This window comes from Schistocerca americana, chromosome 3 (assembly GCF_021461395.2).
Source record: "Schistocerca americana isolate TAMUIC-IGC-003095 chromosome 3, iqSchAmer2.1, whole genome shotgun sequence".
NCBI classification, from domain to species: domain Eukaryota; kingdom Metazoa; phylum Arthropoda; class Insecta; order Orthoptera; family Acrididae; genus Schistocerca; species Schistocerca americana.
The window spans coordinates 716914214-716933932 of record NC_060121.1 but is presented as its reverse complement, the minus strand read 5'-3'; positions in this window follow the sequence as shown (position 1 = coordinate 716933932).

The window sequence follows — 19719 nt, the reverse complement described above, 5'->3', positions numbered from 1 at the left end:
GTCACCAGTAACGATGTAGGATAGCAATGATCGGTGTTTTTCACAAGCCAATTGATTACGAGCAATAGAGAAGCACGTTTGGTCAACCGCTGATTTTTTTGATTTTGGCTTAGAGCATGCAGTACCCACACACACGATTTTCGAACCCTCCCCACTGCATGCAAATGGATCACGATGAAGGAATGATAACAGGTCATTTGCCAGTTCTCCAGTACACTGACGTGGTCATTGTGGATTGATGCGTTTAAACGATCTTCATCAAACCCCTAAGGTCTCTCTGGATGTGGAGAGTGATTAATGTCAAAACGATCCACCTTAAAACGAGAAAACCATTTTCTCGTCGGCTCTGCCCAATGGCACTATGCAAGTACACGGGGCAAATGTTTCTGTCTGACTCCGCTGCTATTACCCCTCTACTGAACTTAAAAAGACGAACACGTCGGAAATGTTTCGATTTCGCTACTTGACACTCCATTTTCTGGCGTCCACAGCTTCACTTACAATCTCCAAATGACAAAATGACAATATGCAAACTAGAAGAGCTACGATGAACTACAAATAAAAAATGAGAATTGGTAAATAAACCGATGGCAGTTGATGCCAACATGCAAAACAAAATCGCTTGGAAGTTATGCAAAAAATGGTTCAGATGGCTCTGAGCACTATGGGACTCAACTGCTGAGGTCATTAGTCCCCTAGAACTTAGAACTAGTTAAACCTAACTAACCTAAGGACAACACACACATCCATGCCCGAGGCAGGATCCGAACCTGCGACCGTAGCGGTCTCGCGGTTCCAGACTGCAGCGCCAGAACCGCGCGGCCACTTCGGCCGGCGGAAGTTATGCACCAACTTAATATGTACCTTATATTTCACTAACTGTCTGTACAAGCTTATTACAAGTTTCAGCATTTTAATTCATCTGGGAATCGAAAGTTCGCTGACATATTATAATATGCATATTTTCAGTCTTTCTCTTAGAACCTTCAGTCTAAATTGCTTGTTATACAAAGTCTGACTATTCTTGTTGTGCACTGCGACATATTTCATCGCAATGTGGTGCATTTTAACTCTCTCGACCATTACCCAACGTATCGCTCTCTTGCAACGCTTTTTGCCCCTGGTTTCATCATAACCGAAAAAATAAGGTAAGAACATGCTGTATCAGCTTCAGCGGGGAGTTTTGTTTAAGTCTTATCTCAACTTCAAACTAAATATGATCATTTCACTTCCGCTGTAGCCTTTCTGATTTATGCCACCCCAGAACAATTAGCATACCGAGTCACAATGCAATCTGGCATCTCATCTTTATTTCGATATGATAAAAATTCGCAGCACGTACCATCGTGTGCAGCAACTTATCAACCCAGTGTAATGGTGGTATTAATGCGTCCATGTCAAACTCCTTGCCATGTGTCGTGTGATGTTCAGTCATGCAGGGTGAGCCAGAACGAAAGGTACGTTCTTCGATGGTCGAGAATGTTAGTGCTTCTAAACAAAAACTTCATATGGACATACGCCCTATTCCGAATTATTTCCGTAACAGCATTTAATATCACTTTTTTACGTTTTCCTTGGATAACTCGAAAACTGCACCCTCCAGAGAATACGTTTTACGGTGCAAAATTAAACTGCATTAAACTGCTTACAAAAAAAGATTTTATTCATTTTTTCTCTGGGGCTAACAACACTTGCGAAGAGATCTCGAGAATACTGAAAATCTCGAGAGACGCGTACGCGCTATAACGTAGGTAGCTTTTGTAGGCCAGTTTGAGATAGTTTCCTACTTGGTAGACTACGAGTGTCCTATATCAAATTGGATATCTCGAATTCTTCCAGACTACTGTGTTGGGTTGTACACAATGACAATGTACTGAATAATTCAGAAAATAAATAAGAATGTATATTGAATGTGTACTCTCTTCGAAAACCATTCGGAATAGAGCGTTAGTCCATTCCATTTATTTATTTTTATTTTTTTGAGCGGTCAGTGTTCTGACAGGTTTGATGCGTCCTGTCACGAATTCCTGTTCTGTGACATCATCTTCATCTCAGAATAACACTTGAACCGTACGTCCTCAACTATTTGCTGGATGTATCCCAATCTCTCTCTCCCTTTAGAATCTGCAGTTCCATCTAGTAACATGCAAGTCACTTCTTGATGTCTTAACAGATATCCTATCATTCTGTTTCTTCTCCTTGTCAGTGTTTTCCATATATTCCTTTCCTCTCCGATTCTGAGCAGAATCTTCTCATTCCTTACCTTATCAGTCCACCTGAATTTTGGCATTCATCTGTAGCACCACATCTCAAATGCTTCGATTCTCTTCTGTTTCGGTTTTCCCACAGTCTATGTTTCACTGTCATACAATGCTGTGTTTCAAACATACATTCTCAGAGATTTGTCCATTTGAAGTTGTTTGCTCACAGTCACTAACACTATCACCTCTCAAAGCATATACACTTCCTCCTGACTCATCCTGTATAGCTGCGAGGCTGTGGAAACTGTAATCCATAGTTCTTCAGTGGTTCTGGATATAGCGGATGCATGCTGTTTGTTGTCTACCAGTATTGATTTGGCGGGTGACTTGCGCACTATGGCCTGTCTTTTCACTGTGACATTGTTTTTTTGTCCACTTTCACGCGTCTCTGATGACGGTGACTCTCTTGTTACGGGGGACTTAAAAACATTACAACTGCACGGCCTCAGAAATGGGCACCTGCTACCTGGATGCGGTCCAATATGCTGATGTAGCACATCTTGCACATCCTGCTCTCGATCTTCAAACTAACTTCTAGTTTAAGCTCATTCGCACGACAAGCTCAATTATTTGATTCGACGAGCGACTGGACTATCATCTGTCTCCAACACCGACGCCGCCTCTCAGTCAGTTTGGCATAACGGCAATCTATAGATATCTAACCTTCATGACTCGAAAGTTTGATTTTAACCCTTTCTTATAGGATACGGCCATATAACATATACTCCTCACCTACATTCCTGGAGTTTCTGAATTGTTTCACTGAGTAGCTTTAGAGACGAGTTAAAGCTTGATGAAAGATACGAACCAAGATACAAACCATGAGACCAACCACGAGACTACTTCACGCGTTTAGTACACACAAACCGTTATCAGAGGTTTCAAGTCCATTCTTAAGCTTTCATGTTTTTTATGCTGAATCCGTGTGACATTCTACAGCTATCCTAGGGGTTCCAAGTAAATCTAAACGCGAAACGTCCGCAGCTCGTGGTCGTGCGGTAGCGTTCTCGCTTCCCACGCCCGGGTTCCCGGGTTCGATTCCCGGCGGGGTCAGGGATTTTCTCTGCCTCGCGATGACTGGGTGTTGTGTGACGTCCTTAGGTTAGTTAGGTTTAAGTAGTTGTAAGTTCTAGGGGACTGATGACCGTAGATGTTAAGTCCCATAGTGCTCAGAGCCATTTGAACCATTTTTTTTAAACGCGAAACAAACATTTAATTGTATGATCTTTCCTTTAAATTCATATTCCAAGAACTCAAACCACCTGTTTTTCCCAAATAATATCTCCGCGCGAAGTGGCACTTGGTGTAGGCAATGGCCTAGGTCAAGTAATTCGCATAAATAACGGGCCTCTGATTTGCGTACGCGGTGACAGCGAAAGATAGCGACGCAGATGGGCTCCACAGGGTTTACATCAGACGAATTTGGTCGCTGGGATGTCAACGTGAGTTCGATAACATGCTCCTCAAGTCGGCATGGTACTGACTCCGAGATACGGACAGCTATACTGCTGAAAGATGACCTCGCCGTCGGGGAAGATATCGAGCATGAAGGGATGCAGGTGGTTCGAAGCTGTCAGCGTGTCTTCGATTACTACCACAGGACCCACGCAAGCGCAGGAGAACGTCTCTCATAGCATAATACTGCTCCCACTAGCCTGCGTCCGCGGCGCGCTGCACTTTTCGAGCAGCTGTTCTCCTGGATGATGGCATTCGTGGAGACGACCACCGACCTAGTGTAATGCGAGGGTCACTCCAGAAGAAATGCACACTATTTTCGTAAAAAAAACAGTTTTCATTCTGCATGTGTGAAAGTTTTACAATGTGTAGATACATCCTTCCCGCTTGTTTTCAAACTTAGTTCAACCTGCTCCCGTGAGTGGCGCCACCACAGCCTGTCTTCAAGATGGCTGCTACACTTGACGTTCGTCAGAAGCAACGAGCTGTCATAGAATTCTTGTGCTATGAAAACGAGACAGTGGGAAACATCCACAAGCGGTTGAAAAAGGTGTATGGAGATGCTGCTGTCGATCGCAGTACAGTTGGTTGGTGGGCAAGCAAGTTACGTGATGAAAGCGGGCACGGCAATATTGAGGATTGTCCTTGCAGCGGCAGGCCTCGTACTGCACGCACTCCAGACAATGGGCTCAGGGTTAACGAATTGGTGACTGCTGACAGATGCATCACAGTCATCACAGTGAATGAAATGTCACGCTACATTGGGATAGGGGAAGGAAGTGCAGAATACTGAAAGTGTTGGTGTTAAAAAAGGTTTGTGCCAGGTGGGTTCCCAGGATGTTGACAGTGGCTCACAAAGAAACAAGAAAAACGGTATGCAGCGATCTTTTGGAACAGTACAAGAATGGTGGGGATGAATTTCTTGGAAGAACTGTGACAGGTGATGAAACATGGCTCCATCATTTTTCACCACAGACGAAGAGGCAAGCAGTGTTGTAGCACAATGTAAATTCACCCAAGAAAAAAAATTCAGAACCACACCTCCTGCTGGAAAAGTTATGGCTGCGGTGTTTTTAGATTCCGAAGGACTCTTGCTTGTGGACATCATGCCAAGTGGAACCACCATAAATTGTGATGCAATGTGACAACACTGACTATCATCTCTTAGGGAAACTGAAAGACTCTCTTCGTGGAACATGGTTTGAACATGATGACTCCCTTGTGCACACTGCCAAACAGTGGCTTCAACAGGTTGGTCCAGAATTTTACCGTGTGGGTATACAGGCGCTGGTTCCAAGATGGCGTAAGGCAGTTGAGAGGGATGGAAATTATGTGGAGAAATGAAAATATTGTTCCTAAAGGATGTATCCACACACTATAAAACTTTCAAACATGTAGAATAAAAGACGGATTTTAAAAAAATGGTGTGCATTTCTTTTGGAGTGAGCCTCTTAAAAATGTGATTTAGCCAAAGAGCCGACATGTTTCCATTGATCGACTGTCGAGTCTCGAAGGTCCCGTTTCCACTGCAGTCATAATTGACGATGTCGTTGGGTTAACATGTGAACAAGCAAGGGTTGTCTACTGCGATGCTCCATGTTCAACAAGTACGGTGAACATTGTGCTCCAAAACACTTTTGCGTGAACCAGCATTGTGCTCTTTCGGCAGAGATATCACAGATCGCAATCTACCCTACTTTGCACAGCAGTCAAACCTCTAAACCCCACATTCTGTGGAGAGTCGTGGACGCCCAACCGTTTAGTGCATAGTTGTGATTTCACTGTCCTTCTACCTCTTTCCACAGATGCTCACGACAGTAACACGTGAAAATTCGACCAGCTTCGCCGATTTCGAGATACTTGTTCACAGGCTGTGCGTAATAATGATCTGCCCTTTGTCAAAGTAGCTCATCTCAGTGCCACCAGGTGGCATCCAACGTTGCGGTGGGCAGTGCTCATAAGTCTTGGCTCATCGGTGCCGGTCTGACAGTGACGTAAGATCATTAACTGTCGTCCGTTCCTACCCCGATGTATCTGTTGCGTTGAACATGTGGAAAACTTCGACAGTGACGTTTTAAATTCCGTTTTTCCTGTGTGGAAACACAGTTGAAACTTAAAGATGGTGTAAGCAGCTGACTTCTTGTAAGATAACCCTTCCTCCCCCCCCCCTCCCCCCCATCTAGCCAACCCAGTTCGGATTCAGCTTCACACAGTAACATGTGAACCTCGGCGATAATTTTTTTTATTTTTGGTAAATTCTGTAATTTCGTTTATGTTCCATATGTGTCTCACGTTATTTTTGCATATCGCATTCCTCATTCCTCCAGGTTCGAGCCCCAGGAACTGCAGTTTCATTAATTGCATTCTTTGTAAGTACTGTAGAAGCACAAAAATTTGCGGATGCACTATTTGCGATATTAACCTGGTTTGTCACCACTGAGTACCTACGTTGGTCCGTCGTTGATGCTGCTGTTGTTTCAAGTTGTACTCCGAACTGCGAGATACGGTGTAACGCAGCAAATTATTACGAGTTGTCGCCTTGCATTGAAAGCGCAGCTTGCCGCGGAGCCTGGAGGAGAGCAGATTTGGTTCCCACGCTGGCTACTTGACCAGGCGGGCGGTGTACTTAAGTTGCGTCCAATACGTTACGCATACTCTCTGTGAATCTTAAGAAGAACTATTCAATATTAATCGATCTCTTTCATACGTAGTGTGTCAAATTCTATGGATAACACAACCATACTGCAAAAATTTCGAATCATTAATTTCAGTTTTTTCGAAGATATAAATTTTTACCTAAAATACATAATAACCGTACTGGCACTGTGAAACCGAGTAAGGGACTGTAATGTATTCATTTACAGCGAGGGGTGTAGATTCACATAATCTAACTTTCTTGAATTTTCTTTAGTTTCATTACTACTGTTTCATGACGTAATTAAAAATACTTCATTGTGTTTTGGTTCTGTGAGTGTTTTGGGGAAACTGAGGAAGTGAATGGAGGACGTATGTAAAGTAAGGCTGTGATCTTTTATTAAAACTATGTAAACTGTATGCGTGAGAAAGTTGTTGCACGATAGAAGAATCTGTGGCGTACGTCCGAGTGAACTTGATTTTGTAAAAGGCAGCCAGAAGGGGCGTTAAGTATAAAGGTTATTAGTAATTTGTTTTGTGAAATGTAATCGTGTTCCGTTTTCATTAGATTTTATTTATTTTCAGAAATATAAAATTTCTAACCTATATTACTTGTGGTAATGCGTTTGGCTGTCATTAGAAAATTGCGAGTGTAGAAGTGCTCTAGATGATCTGATTGGCTGTTTAACAAACTAGCGACTAGGAATTCAGCATTTCCCGCCCATCTGAGTAAGGCTTTGTGGCTCAGATCTATGAGTCGATATAATCGCTCGTTAGCCGTCTTCCGGTAAACGCCTGTGTTAAATCGCGCTGATCAAATTTGTACGTTCGCACGTTTGATCGGTTCTCGTGTCGTTGACGAGAAAAGAATACAGTGTAGAGTATTTTTTGAAAGTTTGAGCTTTTTGAGCAGTTTATTTTAGGTAATACTTGCGCGTGGACATTTCATGTCGTACATTAACTCCGCGTGGCGTGTTTCGGGCAGATTACGAGACATTACGGGGAGCACTTCTTTACAGGAAGCCTACTGAATGACTGACTGCGTTAACTCGCAAGTAGTCGTGGGTCAGTGACTGTTTAGGACGTTTAAAATATGGGGTCGGACTAATCTTCTGGCTTCTTTTGGGTGTGAACTTGTTAGAGAGACAGTCGCTAACATTGCGTGACTGACGCCAGTAAATTAAATAAGAACTTGATAGCCATTTTCCTTGTTTTAATTACAATAAACCAACTAAAAGGCAATTTTTGACATTTTTCTCAAACGACTCATGCAAGAAACCCGAACGTTCTGTAGTTTAACTATCTTTCAGCTACTGACCGTGGGCTGGAGATATATGGCCTTAGCGTGGTAGGTATTTAACCGAATTTTCGTCAATGCTGCTTTTGTCGGCTAAACCAGTAGCTACCATCGCTGAGGGAAGGGGCAGAATACCTGAACCCTACCCAGGTAGGTGGGCTGATTGTTTAAATCATACTGGGCCATGACAGAAGGCCTCCAATCTCGTATCTATTTCTTGCGAAAGATCTAATAAACATACTAAGATATTTCCGAACCAGGGCATCCGGCATCACCCCCTTTAGCGTTTGAGAGACAACGTCAGAAATTTAAAAATCGATCTTTCAAAAATATGTTCATTTTGTGGCGCAGTTCTGAACAGTTTGATATATAAAACGTATACATCACAAGAAATGTAAGCCAAGGTAAGTGTGCCAAACTGCAGTGCCACGCTTCTTCACAGAGCACTCTCCTGTGGCACGGCACTGCATTTCCCTCTGTGGAATTTAAACATGTATGCTTTGTAGTGGAAGTCACCAAACATACATTCAGAACAGTGAAAATTAAAATATCTCATTATGAATATTGGATGGGATTACTTTTGACTGGGAGAATAAGAATTCTTCAGAAAATTTGCAGTCTTTATTGTCTATTAGCTAACAACTTTCTTTTTTGTGTGACGTAAAATTAAATATAGGAAACATAAAACCAGAAAGTTCAAAAAATGGCTCTGAGCACTATGGGACTTAACATCTATGGTTATCAGTCCCCTAGAACTTAGAACTACTTAAACCTAACTAACCTAAGGACAGCACACAACACCCAGCCATCACGAGGCAGTGAAAATCCCTGACCTCGCCGGGAATCGAACCCGGGAACCCGGGCGTGGGAAGCGAGAACGCTACCGCACGACCACGAGATGCGGGCAAACCAGACAGACAAGAGACAAGAAATACAGGACACATTTCTTCAGTCGTTAGGTCCCACAATTTCTTTCTCCCTGATCTTGCTGTCTGATACTGAAAAAGCTGTTAATACGAATAGTACCCAAGACTGGTGTGGTTTCTCGATGTGATTACGTTATTTTGTCACTGTCTGTTAGGTAACACGAACTAGGCCTTTCTAATATTGGAGCAATTGTAACAGAGAGACTATTTTGGCACAATTTGTCATTTTTATCTACTTCATTTAGATAAATAACACGACAGAATATAACTCACGACGAACCAATATCATATGCCTATTAACCGTACTAAAAGCAAAAAGTTTTATGCTACGGAATAGTTTCACATTTCATTCATATGATATAGCCTCTCAAGCATTAGATCGAAAACTAGCAGTAGTACAAAATTTGATATAAATTTGGAAAGTCGTATTCTTTCATATAATTTGTGTCATGTCCCCATTTCTTCTCCCTCTTCGTTCTAACAAACAATCGTGTCATCACTAATTCTGTAACTATTCCTGCCATTGTCAAAACTTATTCTCCTGTTAAATTCACTACCCCTGCCAGAATCACCGGTTTAGTTATCCCGCGGTTATTTTCCGGTTACGCGTTACTATGTGCTCGTACAACGCGTTTTGCGCGCTGTTCCGAGTACAGAACTTAAGCAGCTTCTAACCGGGGACTGTGCAACTGACCTTAGTAGTCTAGCGATCTGACAAAAATTTTCTGTCAAAATTTCATTATTGTGGATACACCGGGAAGATAATATGTAATCTTTCTTACTTGTTATTCCTGCTAGTCGTTTATTTCCACTCTGGTAGCCTGAATTTGTATATTTCGACAGTAATTATAACAACCCTTATCATTCGCACACCAAATAAACTATGTGAACGAACAGCGATTAGTCGACACAAAAGATTTCTGGGTATGGTACCGCGTCATAATGGAAAAACTACTGCTGCTGGAGAAAAACGAACGTTTCGGCCACGATTGGAGCGGCCTTCTTCTGGGTCTAATTGTCATTAGACGCGGTACCATACCCAGAAAACTTTTATGTCGACTGACTCTGGCCGCGGAAGCCTACGCAATTATATTATAAGAACAGCGATTAGTTTTCACTCTTTCGGGGTTCTTCGGATTAGCTCATATAGCCCCGCCCACTTTTGTGCGGGGGAAAGTTTTTTATTTCTAGATGCGACGAGGATTCTCCTGGCAAAGACATCACGTACACTATGCACACGTTCAGAAGTCAACGTATGATTCGTTCACAAATCAACTAAGAAAGTGTTCAAAAATCTTCAAAAACAGCAGGAATGAGTTTCAAAATCATATGAACAATCGATAACATCGTAGGCTTGATGCTAGGCGCTCTGTGAAACAAGGTTTTTTTTCTCCAAGAATAGGAATTTGGCGCCTCCTGAAAGTACCGCCCGGGGCAGATACCCCGGCTTCTGTGAGGTTTGGAACGTAGGAGACAAGGTACTAACGGAAATAAAGCAGTGCGGACGGAGCGTGAGTCGTGCTTAGGTAACTCAGATCGTAGAGCACTTGCCCGCGAAAGGCAAAGGTCCCAAATTCGAGTCTCGGTCCGCTACACAGTTTTAATCTGCCGGGAAGTTCCATATCAGCACACACTCCGCTGCAGACTGAAAATCTCATTCTGGAAACTATGGGACTTAACATCTGAGGTCATCAGTCCCATAGGCTTAAAACTACTTAAACCTAACTAACCTAAGCACATCACACACATCCACGCCCGATGCAGGATTCGAACCTGCAACCATAGCAGCAGCGCGGTTCTGGGCTGAAACGCATAGAACCGCTCGGCCACAGCGTCCGTCTGTTTACATAAATAGTTGCACTTACCTTCCAGGAATTCAGTTCTGTTCTGGCTGTACGTTGGTGCTCGTAATAAACATACTTTCAGGGCTAAGCGTTGCACTTCACTGACGACCCTCTTTCGGATTGAGATTTGATTCTGGTTACGACGTGATATTTTTGATGAAGGTGCACGATATTTCAAAACATCCACACCATTGTAGCTTCAATTAGGAATCGTAGAAGCTGCCGATTCCACAGACAGGAACCGGAATACTAACATTATATCGTGCCAAGTTCTGTACATATAGGAGACCAGTGGATTCCAAAATATGAGTGAGTCAGCTGCACATCGGGCATTCATCAGTGTTTTCCAGCGACAGTAGTGAGGATCCGCGTAATGGTTGAAACGCTTCGACCGAGTCGCCGAATGCAACACGTGGGAAGAAATGGTGTGTTTACCAAATGTGTATTTTTACTTAGACGGCACAGTCCAGTAGTGGTTCGAGAACAACGAACATGAACTGAGTAGCTGTGATAAATTCCAGGGCGAACGTAAGGATACGCTTGACGACAATCGGCAACAATTCTGCTCAGCAGAGAAAAAATTGAAAAACAGAGCGTAACGTCACGAGGAGACGACGCAGTCCTAGACAAAAAATGTTTTAGCTAGATGCCACATTGTGAACTCGAATACGTGAGAAACTGACAAAATCTCACATTTGATGCAAGAAGTCACTGAAGACATTTACCAGTTTCAGCTAATAGAGGATGTACCAACAACAGAGGAATTCATCAATTGCTGCCAGCGTATCGAGGACATACAACAGAAAAAGAATCCGATGAAACAGGCTGTACCGACTCCAGAATGTTGTCTCTACGGCAATTGTGGAAAATCACGATGACCTCGCCTATCTCTCATACGCCAGGTTGTGTGGAAAGAGATACAGCATTTTATGGCTGTCGGAAGTCTCGGACGCGCTAGGCAAGCGACAGCAGCCATAAATGTCGGCCACATGCAGTAGAAGGTAATACAGAATGTTGAAGAGGTTCCTCGATCTTTAGCACCAACCTCCGCCACCACCAGTCGAACGCACCGGGAAGAATGGATTCGATCAACTCGGAAATTACGCCGCAGTCATCAAGCGACAATCCAACACCTAACCAACGGAGGAAGAGCCCGATTATAACACGCATCAGAAGAACATGGGTACAGATAAGAACGATCGTGTAAAACCCAGCTAGCTCTGTTCGTCCACGAGACCCAGAAGGCGCCAAATGCCGGAACCCAGGTCGATGTTGTGTTCCTTGACTCCAGAATGGCGATATATACAGTACCGCACTGTCACCTAATGAACAAAATACGATCTTGTGGAATATCAGACCGGCTGTGTGTTTGGACTCAATAATTTCTACCAAACAGAATGCAACACGTCATTCTAAACAGAGAGAAATCTTGAGAAGCGAAAGTAATTTCGGTAGCGTTCTTAGACCACTAATTTTCACAATGTATACAAACGACTATGTGGTTAACATCGGAAGTTCATTGGCACTTTTTGCGGGTGACGCTGCTGTATGCACGGAAATCGCAATGCTAGAAAGTTGTAGCGAAATCCAGGAAGACCCACAAAAAGACCCATTATTGTATGATTACATGATTGTAGAGCAACCAGTGGAAATAGTCAAATCTATAAAACATCTAAGAGCATGCGTGCGAAGCGATTCCAAGTGTAAACTAGTAAGTAATGCAGCTGTCAAACTGAGATCCATTGCAAGAATGCTCAGAAAAATATGTAGTGCACTCACAAAGGAGATCGCTTATAAAACCCTCTTTCCATTAATACTTGAGTACTGCTCGTCAGTCTGGGATCCGTACCAGATCGGAGGCAGAGGAAATGGAGAAGATCGAAATAAAAATGGCTCTGAACACTATGGGACTTAACATCTGAGATCATCAGTCCCTTACAACTTAGAACTACTTAAACCTAACTAACCTAAGGACATCACACAGATCCATGCCCGAGGCAGGATTCGAACCTGCGACCGTAGCAGTCGCGCGGTTCTGGAATGAAGTGCCTGGAACCGCTCGGCCGTAGCCGCCGGCTCCAAAGAAAAGCAGCACGTTTCGTTACAGGTTCATTTAGTAAGCGCGAAAGCTTCACGGGGATGCTCAGCCAACTCCAACGGCACACGTTGCAAGAGAGGCGTTCTGCATCAGGTTGTGGTTTACTGTTAAGTTTCCGAGAGCACGCTTTCCTACCTGAGTCAGCCAATATTTTACTTTCTCCTACGTATATCTCGCGAAGAGACCATGAAGGTAAAATTAGAGATATTCGAGATCATGCGAAGCAAGACAGTGCACGCGTCATACCTTCCTTAGCGCTCCACGACTGCAATGTCTAAGCGATAATGGATACACTGTTACCCTTTCAACCGGACGAAACTCAGGATCGAAGGAGCAAGGCAGCTGCATTGGGTACGATCCCTGAACGCCCAGGAGAAAGACCGAGAGCACTGTAGCACCAAGCTTCGGCCACTGATATACAGACCGGGAGACTTGTTATGAATTTTTGCGCCTGTGTGGACAGGGGCAATATCTGAAAATATGGCGCTACTTTAGGTCATTTCGTATTCTTCGTCGAGAATTATAATCGTTCATCAAGAAGACAAAAGCGTAGAGACGTCGTCCATGTCCCCCTATGGAAGCCCTACTACGGTCGCGAGATGCAAATCGAGGACGAGGTCTTCTCGATCATAGAAACTGGAGACCTTTTCGACGATCTTGAAGCTTCGATGGCAGGGGCTATCTTCGATGGTAGTCGTAGTGAAGAAGACGCAACACGACCAGAACAGTAAGATCTGCCGTTGTCGCCGTACAGCGGACCACTGACAGTTCTAAATGCAGGGTGCTGTAGTCGGCTCCACTGAGAACCTTCGAAACAGCGAGTCGTTGTTTGTTCCTGAGAGGTCGCAATGTGGCGAGCTGTGCTACATTGAATGTTGTGCAGAGGTTAGCATTGCTGGTGGTAAACACCGGGATTTCTCTTCAAACCCATTGGTAATTACTTTTTGTTTTCTATTTACGAGTTATGGATGGTTCTCACAATTTCTTATGTTTGTAACGATTGTATATTCTTGTTTAGTCGATATCTGTGTATCTGCACTCTCCATCCAGGAGTTCTGTTCTGCTCTGGCTGATGTTCAAAATAAATGTGCTTTCAGTACCAGATGTTTGATTCAATTGACGACACTGACTTTGGATTTGGACTTAATTCGAGTTACAACGTGACGAGATCATTAACCTCAACTGTTTCTCGTAACTAAGATATACATTTGCAGTCACACGTTCCGCTTATCTCACATGCTAGTCGCTTTCATGTATTTAGATACATTACCATATTACACAAGAGTCATTTAATTTTACATTAATTTCTTCACAGTTCGTTTAGATGTGGAGTTTTTGAAAACTGACAATGATCAATGACTCATATAGATTTTCTCTTCTAAATAATTAATGAACGATTGGTAAAAGCACTATTTTGGGTTTTAACTAATCGTCCCACACAAAGCCAGTTATAACACATACATCAGAAAAAGTTGAACCTCGCACCCATATTATTGTGTTATAAGTATTCCCCAAACGCGTCATATTGCTAGACGGGCTTCTATAACACACACACACACACACACACACATATATATATATATATATATATATATATATATATATATATATATATATATATATACTCCTGGAAATGGAAAAAAGAACACATTGACACCGGTGTGTCAGACCCACCATACTTGCTCCGGACACTGCGAGAGGGCTGTACAAGCAATGATCACACGCACAGCACAGCGGACATACCAGGAACGGCGGTGTTGGCCGTCGAATGGCGCCAGCTGCGCAGCATTTGTGCACCGCCGCCGTCAGTGTCAGCCAGTTTGCCGTGGCATACGGAGCTCCATCGCAGTCTTTAACACTGGTAGCATGCCGCGACAGCGTGGACGTGAACCGTATGTGCAGTTGACGGACTTTGAGCGAGGGCGTATAGTGGGCACGCGGGAGGCCGGGTGGACGTACCGCCGAATTGCTCAACACGTGGGGCGTGAGGTCTCCACAGTACATCGATGTTGTCGCCAGTGGTCAGCGGAAGGTGCACGTGCCCGTCGACCTGGGACCGGACCGCAGCGACGCACGGATGCACGCCAAGACCGTAGGATCCTACGCAGTGCCATAGGGGACCGCACCGCCACTTCCCAGCAAATTAGGGACACTGTTGCTCCTGTGGTATCGGCGAGGACCATTCGCAACCGTCTCCATGAAGCTGGGCTACGGTCCCGCACACCGTTAGGCCGTTTTCCGCTCACGCCCCAACATCGTGCAGCCCGCCTCCAGTGGTGTCGCGACAGGCGTGAATGGAGGGACGAATGGAGACGTGTCGTCTTCAGCGATGAGAGTCGCTCCTGCCTTGGTGCCAATGATGGTCGTATGCGTGTTTGGCGCCGTGCAGGTGAGCGCCACAATCAGGACTGCATACGACCGAGGCACACAGGGCCAACACCCGGCATCATGGTGTGGGGAGCGATCTCCTACACTGGCTGTACACCACTGGTGATCGTCGAGGGGACACTGAATAGTGCACGGTACATCCAAACCGTCATCGAACCCATCGTTCTACCATTCCTAGACCGGCAAGGGAACTTGCTGTTCCAACAGGACAATGCACGTCCGCATGTATCCCGTGCCACCCAACGTGCTCTAGAAGGTGTAAGTCAACTACCCTGGCCAGCAAGATCTCCGGATCTGTCCCCCATTGAGCATGTTTGGGACTGGATGAAGCGTCGTCTCACGCGGTCTGCACGTCCAGCACGAACGCTGGTCCAACTGAGGCGCCAGGTGTTAATGGCATGGCAAGCCGTTCCACAGGACTACATCCAGCATCTCTACGATCGTCTCCATGGGAGAATAGCAGCCTGCATTGCTGCGAAAGGTGGATATACACTGTACTAGTGCCGACATTGTGCATGCTCTGTTGCCTGTGTCTATGTGCCTGTGGTTCTGTCAGTGTGATCATGTGATGTTTCTGACCCCAGTAATGTGTCAATAAAGTTTCCCCTTCCTGGGACAATGAATTCACGGTGTTCTTATTTCAATTTCCAGGAGTGTATATATATATATATATATATATATATATATATATATATATATATATATATATATATATACGAGGGTTGTCCAGAAAGTAAGTTCCGATCGGTCGCCAAATGGAAACCACAGTGCAAATCAGAAACATTGTATTTGCAAGAGCTAACTACACTTTCCAGATACTTCTCTACATAGTCGCCGGTCCGACTTAGACATTTGTCGGAGCGTTATACCAAATTCCCAACACCACCGTCATTGAAGGCAGCCGCCTGTGCTTCTCGATAACTCTCTACGCTGCTCTATAGCGCGTAGCCTGCGCCCAAGTGTTTTCTTCGTATCCAGAGATGATACTCAGGACGAACCTATTAGGGCTGTGTTGTGGCTGATCGAACACTTCCCATCGAAAACGCTGCTGGAGCATCTTCACTGCCTCTGCAGAATTGCCATGACAAGGGAAGTGCATGGCAGTTGTGTTAGGTGGGCTGCATTCATTAAGGCGAAGCCTCTCAGCGGGCCCTCCTACTAGGCAGGAGACATCGTTGTTCTAGGCACCTTTACTCGCTCACAGAGCGCTGACAACTGGAAAGGGCGTCTTGATGCGATCGACGGTCACACTAGAGACACTAATCAACACATCTGTGCAAAGCTTCAGCGGGTTTTCATTGTGGTGTCCATATCGCGACCGATCGGAACTTACTTTCTGGACAACCCTCATATATATACACAGGGTGGTCCATTGATAGTGACTGGGCCAAAATCTCACAAAATGAGCATCAAAAGAAAAAACTACATAGAACGAAACTCGTCTAGCCTGAAGGGCGAACCAGAAAGCACTATGGTTGGCCCACTAGATGGCGCTGCCATAGGTCAAACACATATCAACTGCATTTTTTAAAATAGGGACCCCCATTTTTTATTACATATTCGTGTAGTGCGTAAAGAAATATCAATGTTTTACTTGGACCACTTTTTTCGCTTTGTGATAGATGCCACTGTAATAGTCGCAAACGTATGAGTTCATGGTATCACGTTACATTCCGCCAGTGCGTACAGTATTTGCTTCGTGATACTCTACTTGTTAAAATGGACCGTTTACCAATTGTGGAAAAGGTCGATATCGTGTTGATATATGGCTATTGTGATCAAAATGCCCAACGGACGCGTCCTATGTATGCTGCTCGGTATCCTGGACGACATCATCCAAGTGTCCGGACCGTTCGCCGGATAGTTACGTTGTTTAAGGAAACAGGAAGTGTTCAGCGACATGTGAAACGTCAACCACGACCTGCAACAAATTATGATGCCCAAGTGGACGTTTTAGCTGCTGTCGCGGCTAATCCGCACATCAGTTGCAGACAAATTGCACGAGAATTGCACCATTTAGATAGCCATCGATAAAATTGGGACCAATTATCCTTCCTCCCATAATGCTGCACCATACATTAACCCGCCAAGGTCGCTGACGTTCCACTTGTCGCAGCCATCGTGGATTTTCCGTTGCCCAAGAGTGCATATTACGCCAGTTTTGCCGGCCGCGGTGGTCTCGCAGTTCTAGGCGCGCAGTCCGGAACCGTGCGACTGCTGCGGTCGCAGGTTCGAATCCTGCCTCGGGCATGGATGTGTGTGATGTCCTTAGGTTAGTTAGGTTTAGGTTGTTCTAAGTTCTAGGGGACTGATGACCAAAGCAGTTGAGTCCCATAGTGCTCAGAGCCATTTGAACCATTTATGCCAGTTTACGTTACCACTGTTGGTGAATGACGCTTCGTCGCTAAATAGAATGCGTGCAAAAAATCTGTCATCGTCCCATAATTTCTCTTGTGCCCAGTGGCAGAACTGTACACCACGTTCAAAGTCGTCGCCATGCAATTCCTGGTGCTTAGAAATATGGTACGGGTGCAATCGATGTTGATGTAGCATTCTCAACACCGACGTTTTTGAAATTCCCAATTCTCGCGCAATTTGTCTGTTAATGATGTGCGGATTAGCCGCGACAGCAGCTAAAACACCTACTTGCGCATCATCATTTGTTGCAGGTCGTGGTTGACGTTTCAAATGTCGCTGAACACTTCCTCTTTCCTTAAATAACGTAACTATCCGGCGAACGGTCCGGACACTTCGATGATGTCCAGGATACCGAGCAACATACACAGCACACGCCCGTTGGGCATTTTGATCACAATAGCCAAACATCAACATGATATCGACCTTTCCCGCGCTTGGTAAACGGTCCATTTTAACACGGTAATATTTCATGAAGCAAATACTGTCCGCACTGGTGGTATGTTACGTGATACCACGTTATTATATGTTTGTGACTATTACAGTGCCCTCTATCACAAAGCGAAAAAAGTGGTCCAACTAAAACATTCATATTTGTTTACATACTACACGAATATGCAATAAAAATGGGGGTTCCCATTTAGAAAAAACGCAGTTGTATCCGTTTGATCAATGGCAACGCCATCTAGCGGGCCAACCATAGCGCCATCTGGTTTCCCCCTTCATGCTAGACGATTTTCGTTCTTTGTAGTTTTTTCATTTGATTCTTATTTCGTAAGTTATTTGGCCCGGTCACTATCAATGGACCAGTGTCTGGAAAAAAATTCCAATAAATACAGAGGATGTACCATGCAACAAGCGAAGGAAAAAAGTTCCTGCAAACGCGTTCGTTGCTCATAAACCTCTGCTCCAACTACTGTCAATATCTCTGCACTAGACTTCACAACACGTGGTCGACGTGAACAAGGTACTAAACGTCTTTGCAAATAATGTACAACGTAGTGGATTTTAGGCAGCATACAGGTTACGTTGTTTTCCTGTAGCAGGAGACGGTATCTGTCATCATCTGTGTTGAATAGTAGGCCTCCATTTGTAGGTGCACATCAAGTGGCGGACATGGAAACAAATTATAGTAGTGTGCTATTGTGTCACAATAGACAATGCGCCATATGAACAATAGGGGTACACCAGATGGAAATAACATGCCTGAGCTGTGGGATTCTGAAGGCGTTCTGGTCTTGGGTGCGTGAGTGATACTAATGAAGGCGCGTTGTACTGCATAAACTTCTCGTATGTACGCTGTTTCCTCATCCGTTTAGTGGCAAAGTTCTTGGTGTGCAATGTCCATACTACACCCTCAGTAAATTTTTTTTTCGGTCTGTATTTATAGATATACTGTATACTGAAGCGCCAAAGGAACTGGTAGAGGCATGCGTATTCAAATACAGAGATACGTAAACAGGCCAAATAAGGCGCTGCGGCCGGCAACAACTGTGTAAGACAAATGTCTGGTGTAGTTGTTAGATCGGTTACTGCTGCTACAATGGTGTAAGTAGGCTGTTTAGGTATTTTTGTTGGTAACGCCACCTCTGTATAAAAATCACTGGCTGTGCTGTGTGCAGTCTGTGGCTGGTTTGCATTGTTGTCTGCCATTGTAGTGTTGGGCAGCGGCAGCTGGATGTGAACAGCGCGTAGCGTTGCGCAGTTGGAGGTGAGCCGCCAGCAGTGGTGGATGTGGGGAGAGAGATGGCGGAGTTTTGTAATTTGTCATGAACTGCTATATATATTATGACTATTAAGGTAAATACATTGTTTGTTCTCTATTAATATCTTTCATTTGCTAACTATCCCTATCAGTAGTTAGTGCCTTCCGTAGTTTAAATCTTTTATTTAGCTGGCAGTAGTGGCCCTCGCTGTATTGCAGTAGTTCGAGTAATGAAGATTTTTGTGAGGTAAGTGATTTTTGAAAGGTATAGTTTAATGTTAGTCAGGGCTATTCTTTTGTAGGGATTTTCGAAAGTCAGATTGCGTTGCGCTAAAAATATTATGTGTCAGGTTAAGCACAGTCTTGTATAATTGTTCAAAGGGGACGTTTCATATGTCGACCCTTAGCCGAGAATACCTCACTGGAATCTTCTGATTTTTTTCTTGTAGTTTGTGTAATTAATGTACCTTTTGTTTATTGCTAGCGCGTAATTATGGAGAGCATTTCCTTTGTAGTTGTAGTTTTTCATTGTTGTACACAGTTGTGGCATGCATGTAGATTTGCACCTAGAATTTTGCAGCTGCAATTAACTAGATATTATTTTCAGTGCTATGTTAATGTGTTCTCTTATTTTGCTCTTCAAATTGTGTTTTTCTGTGTTGTGTGAAATATTGTGACAATAATGGCGTGTGAAAA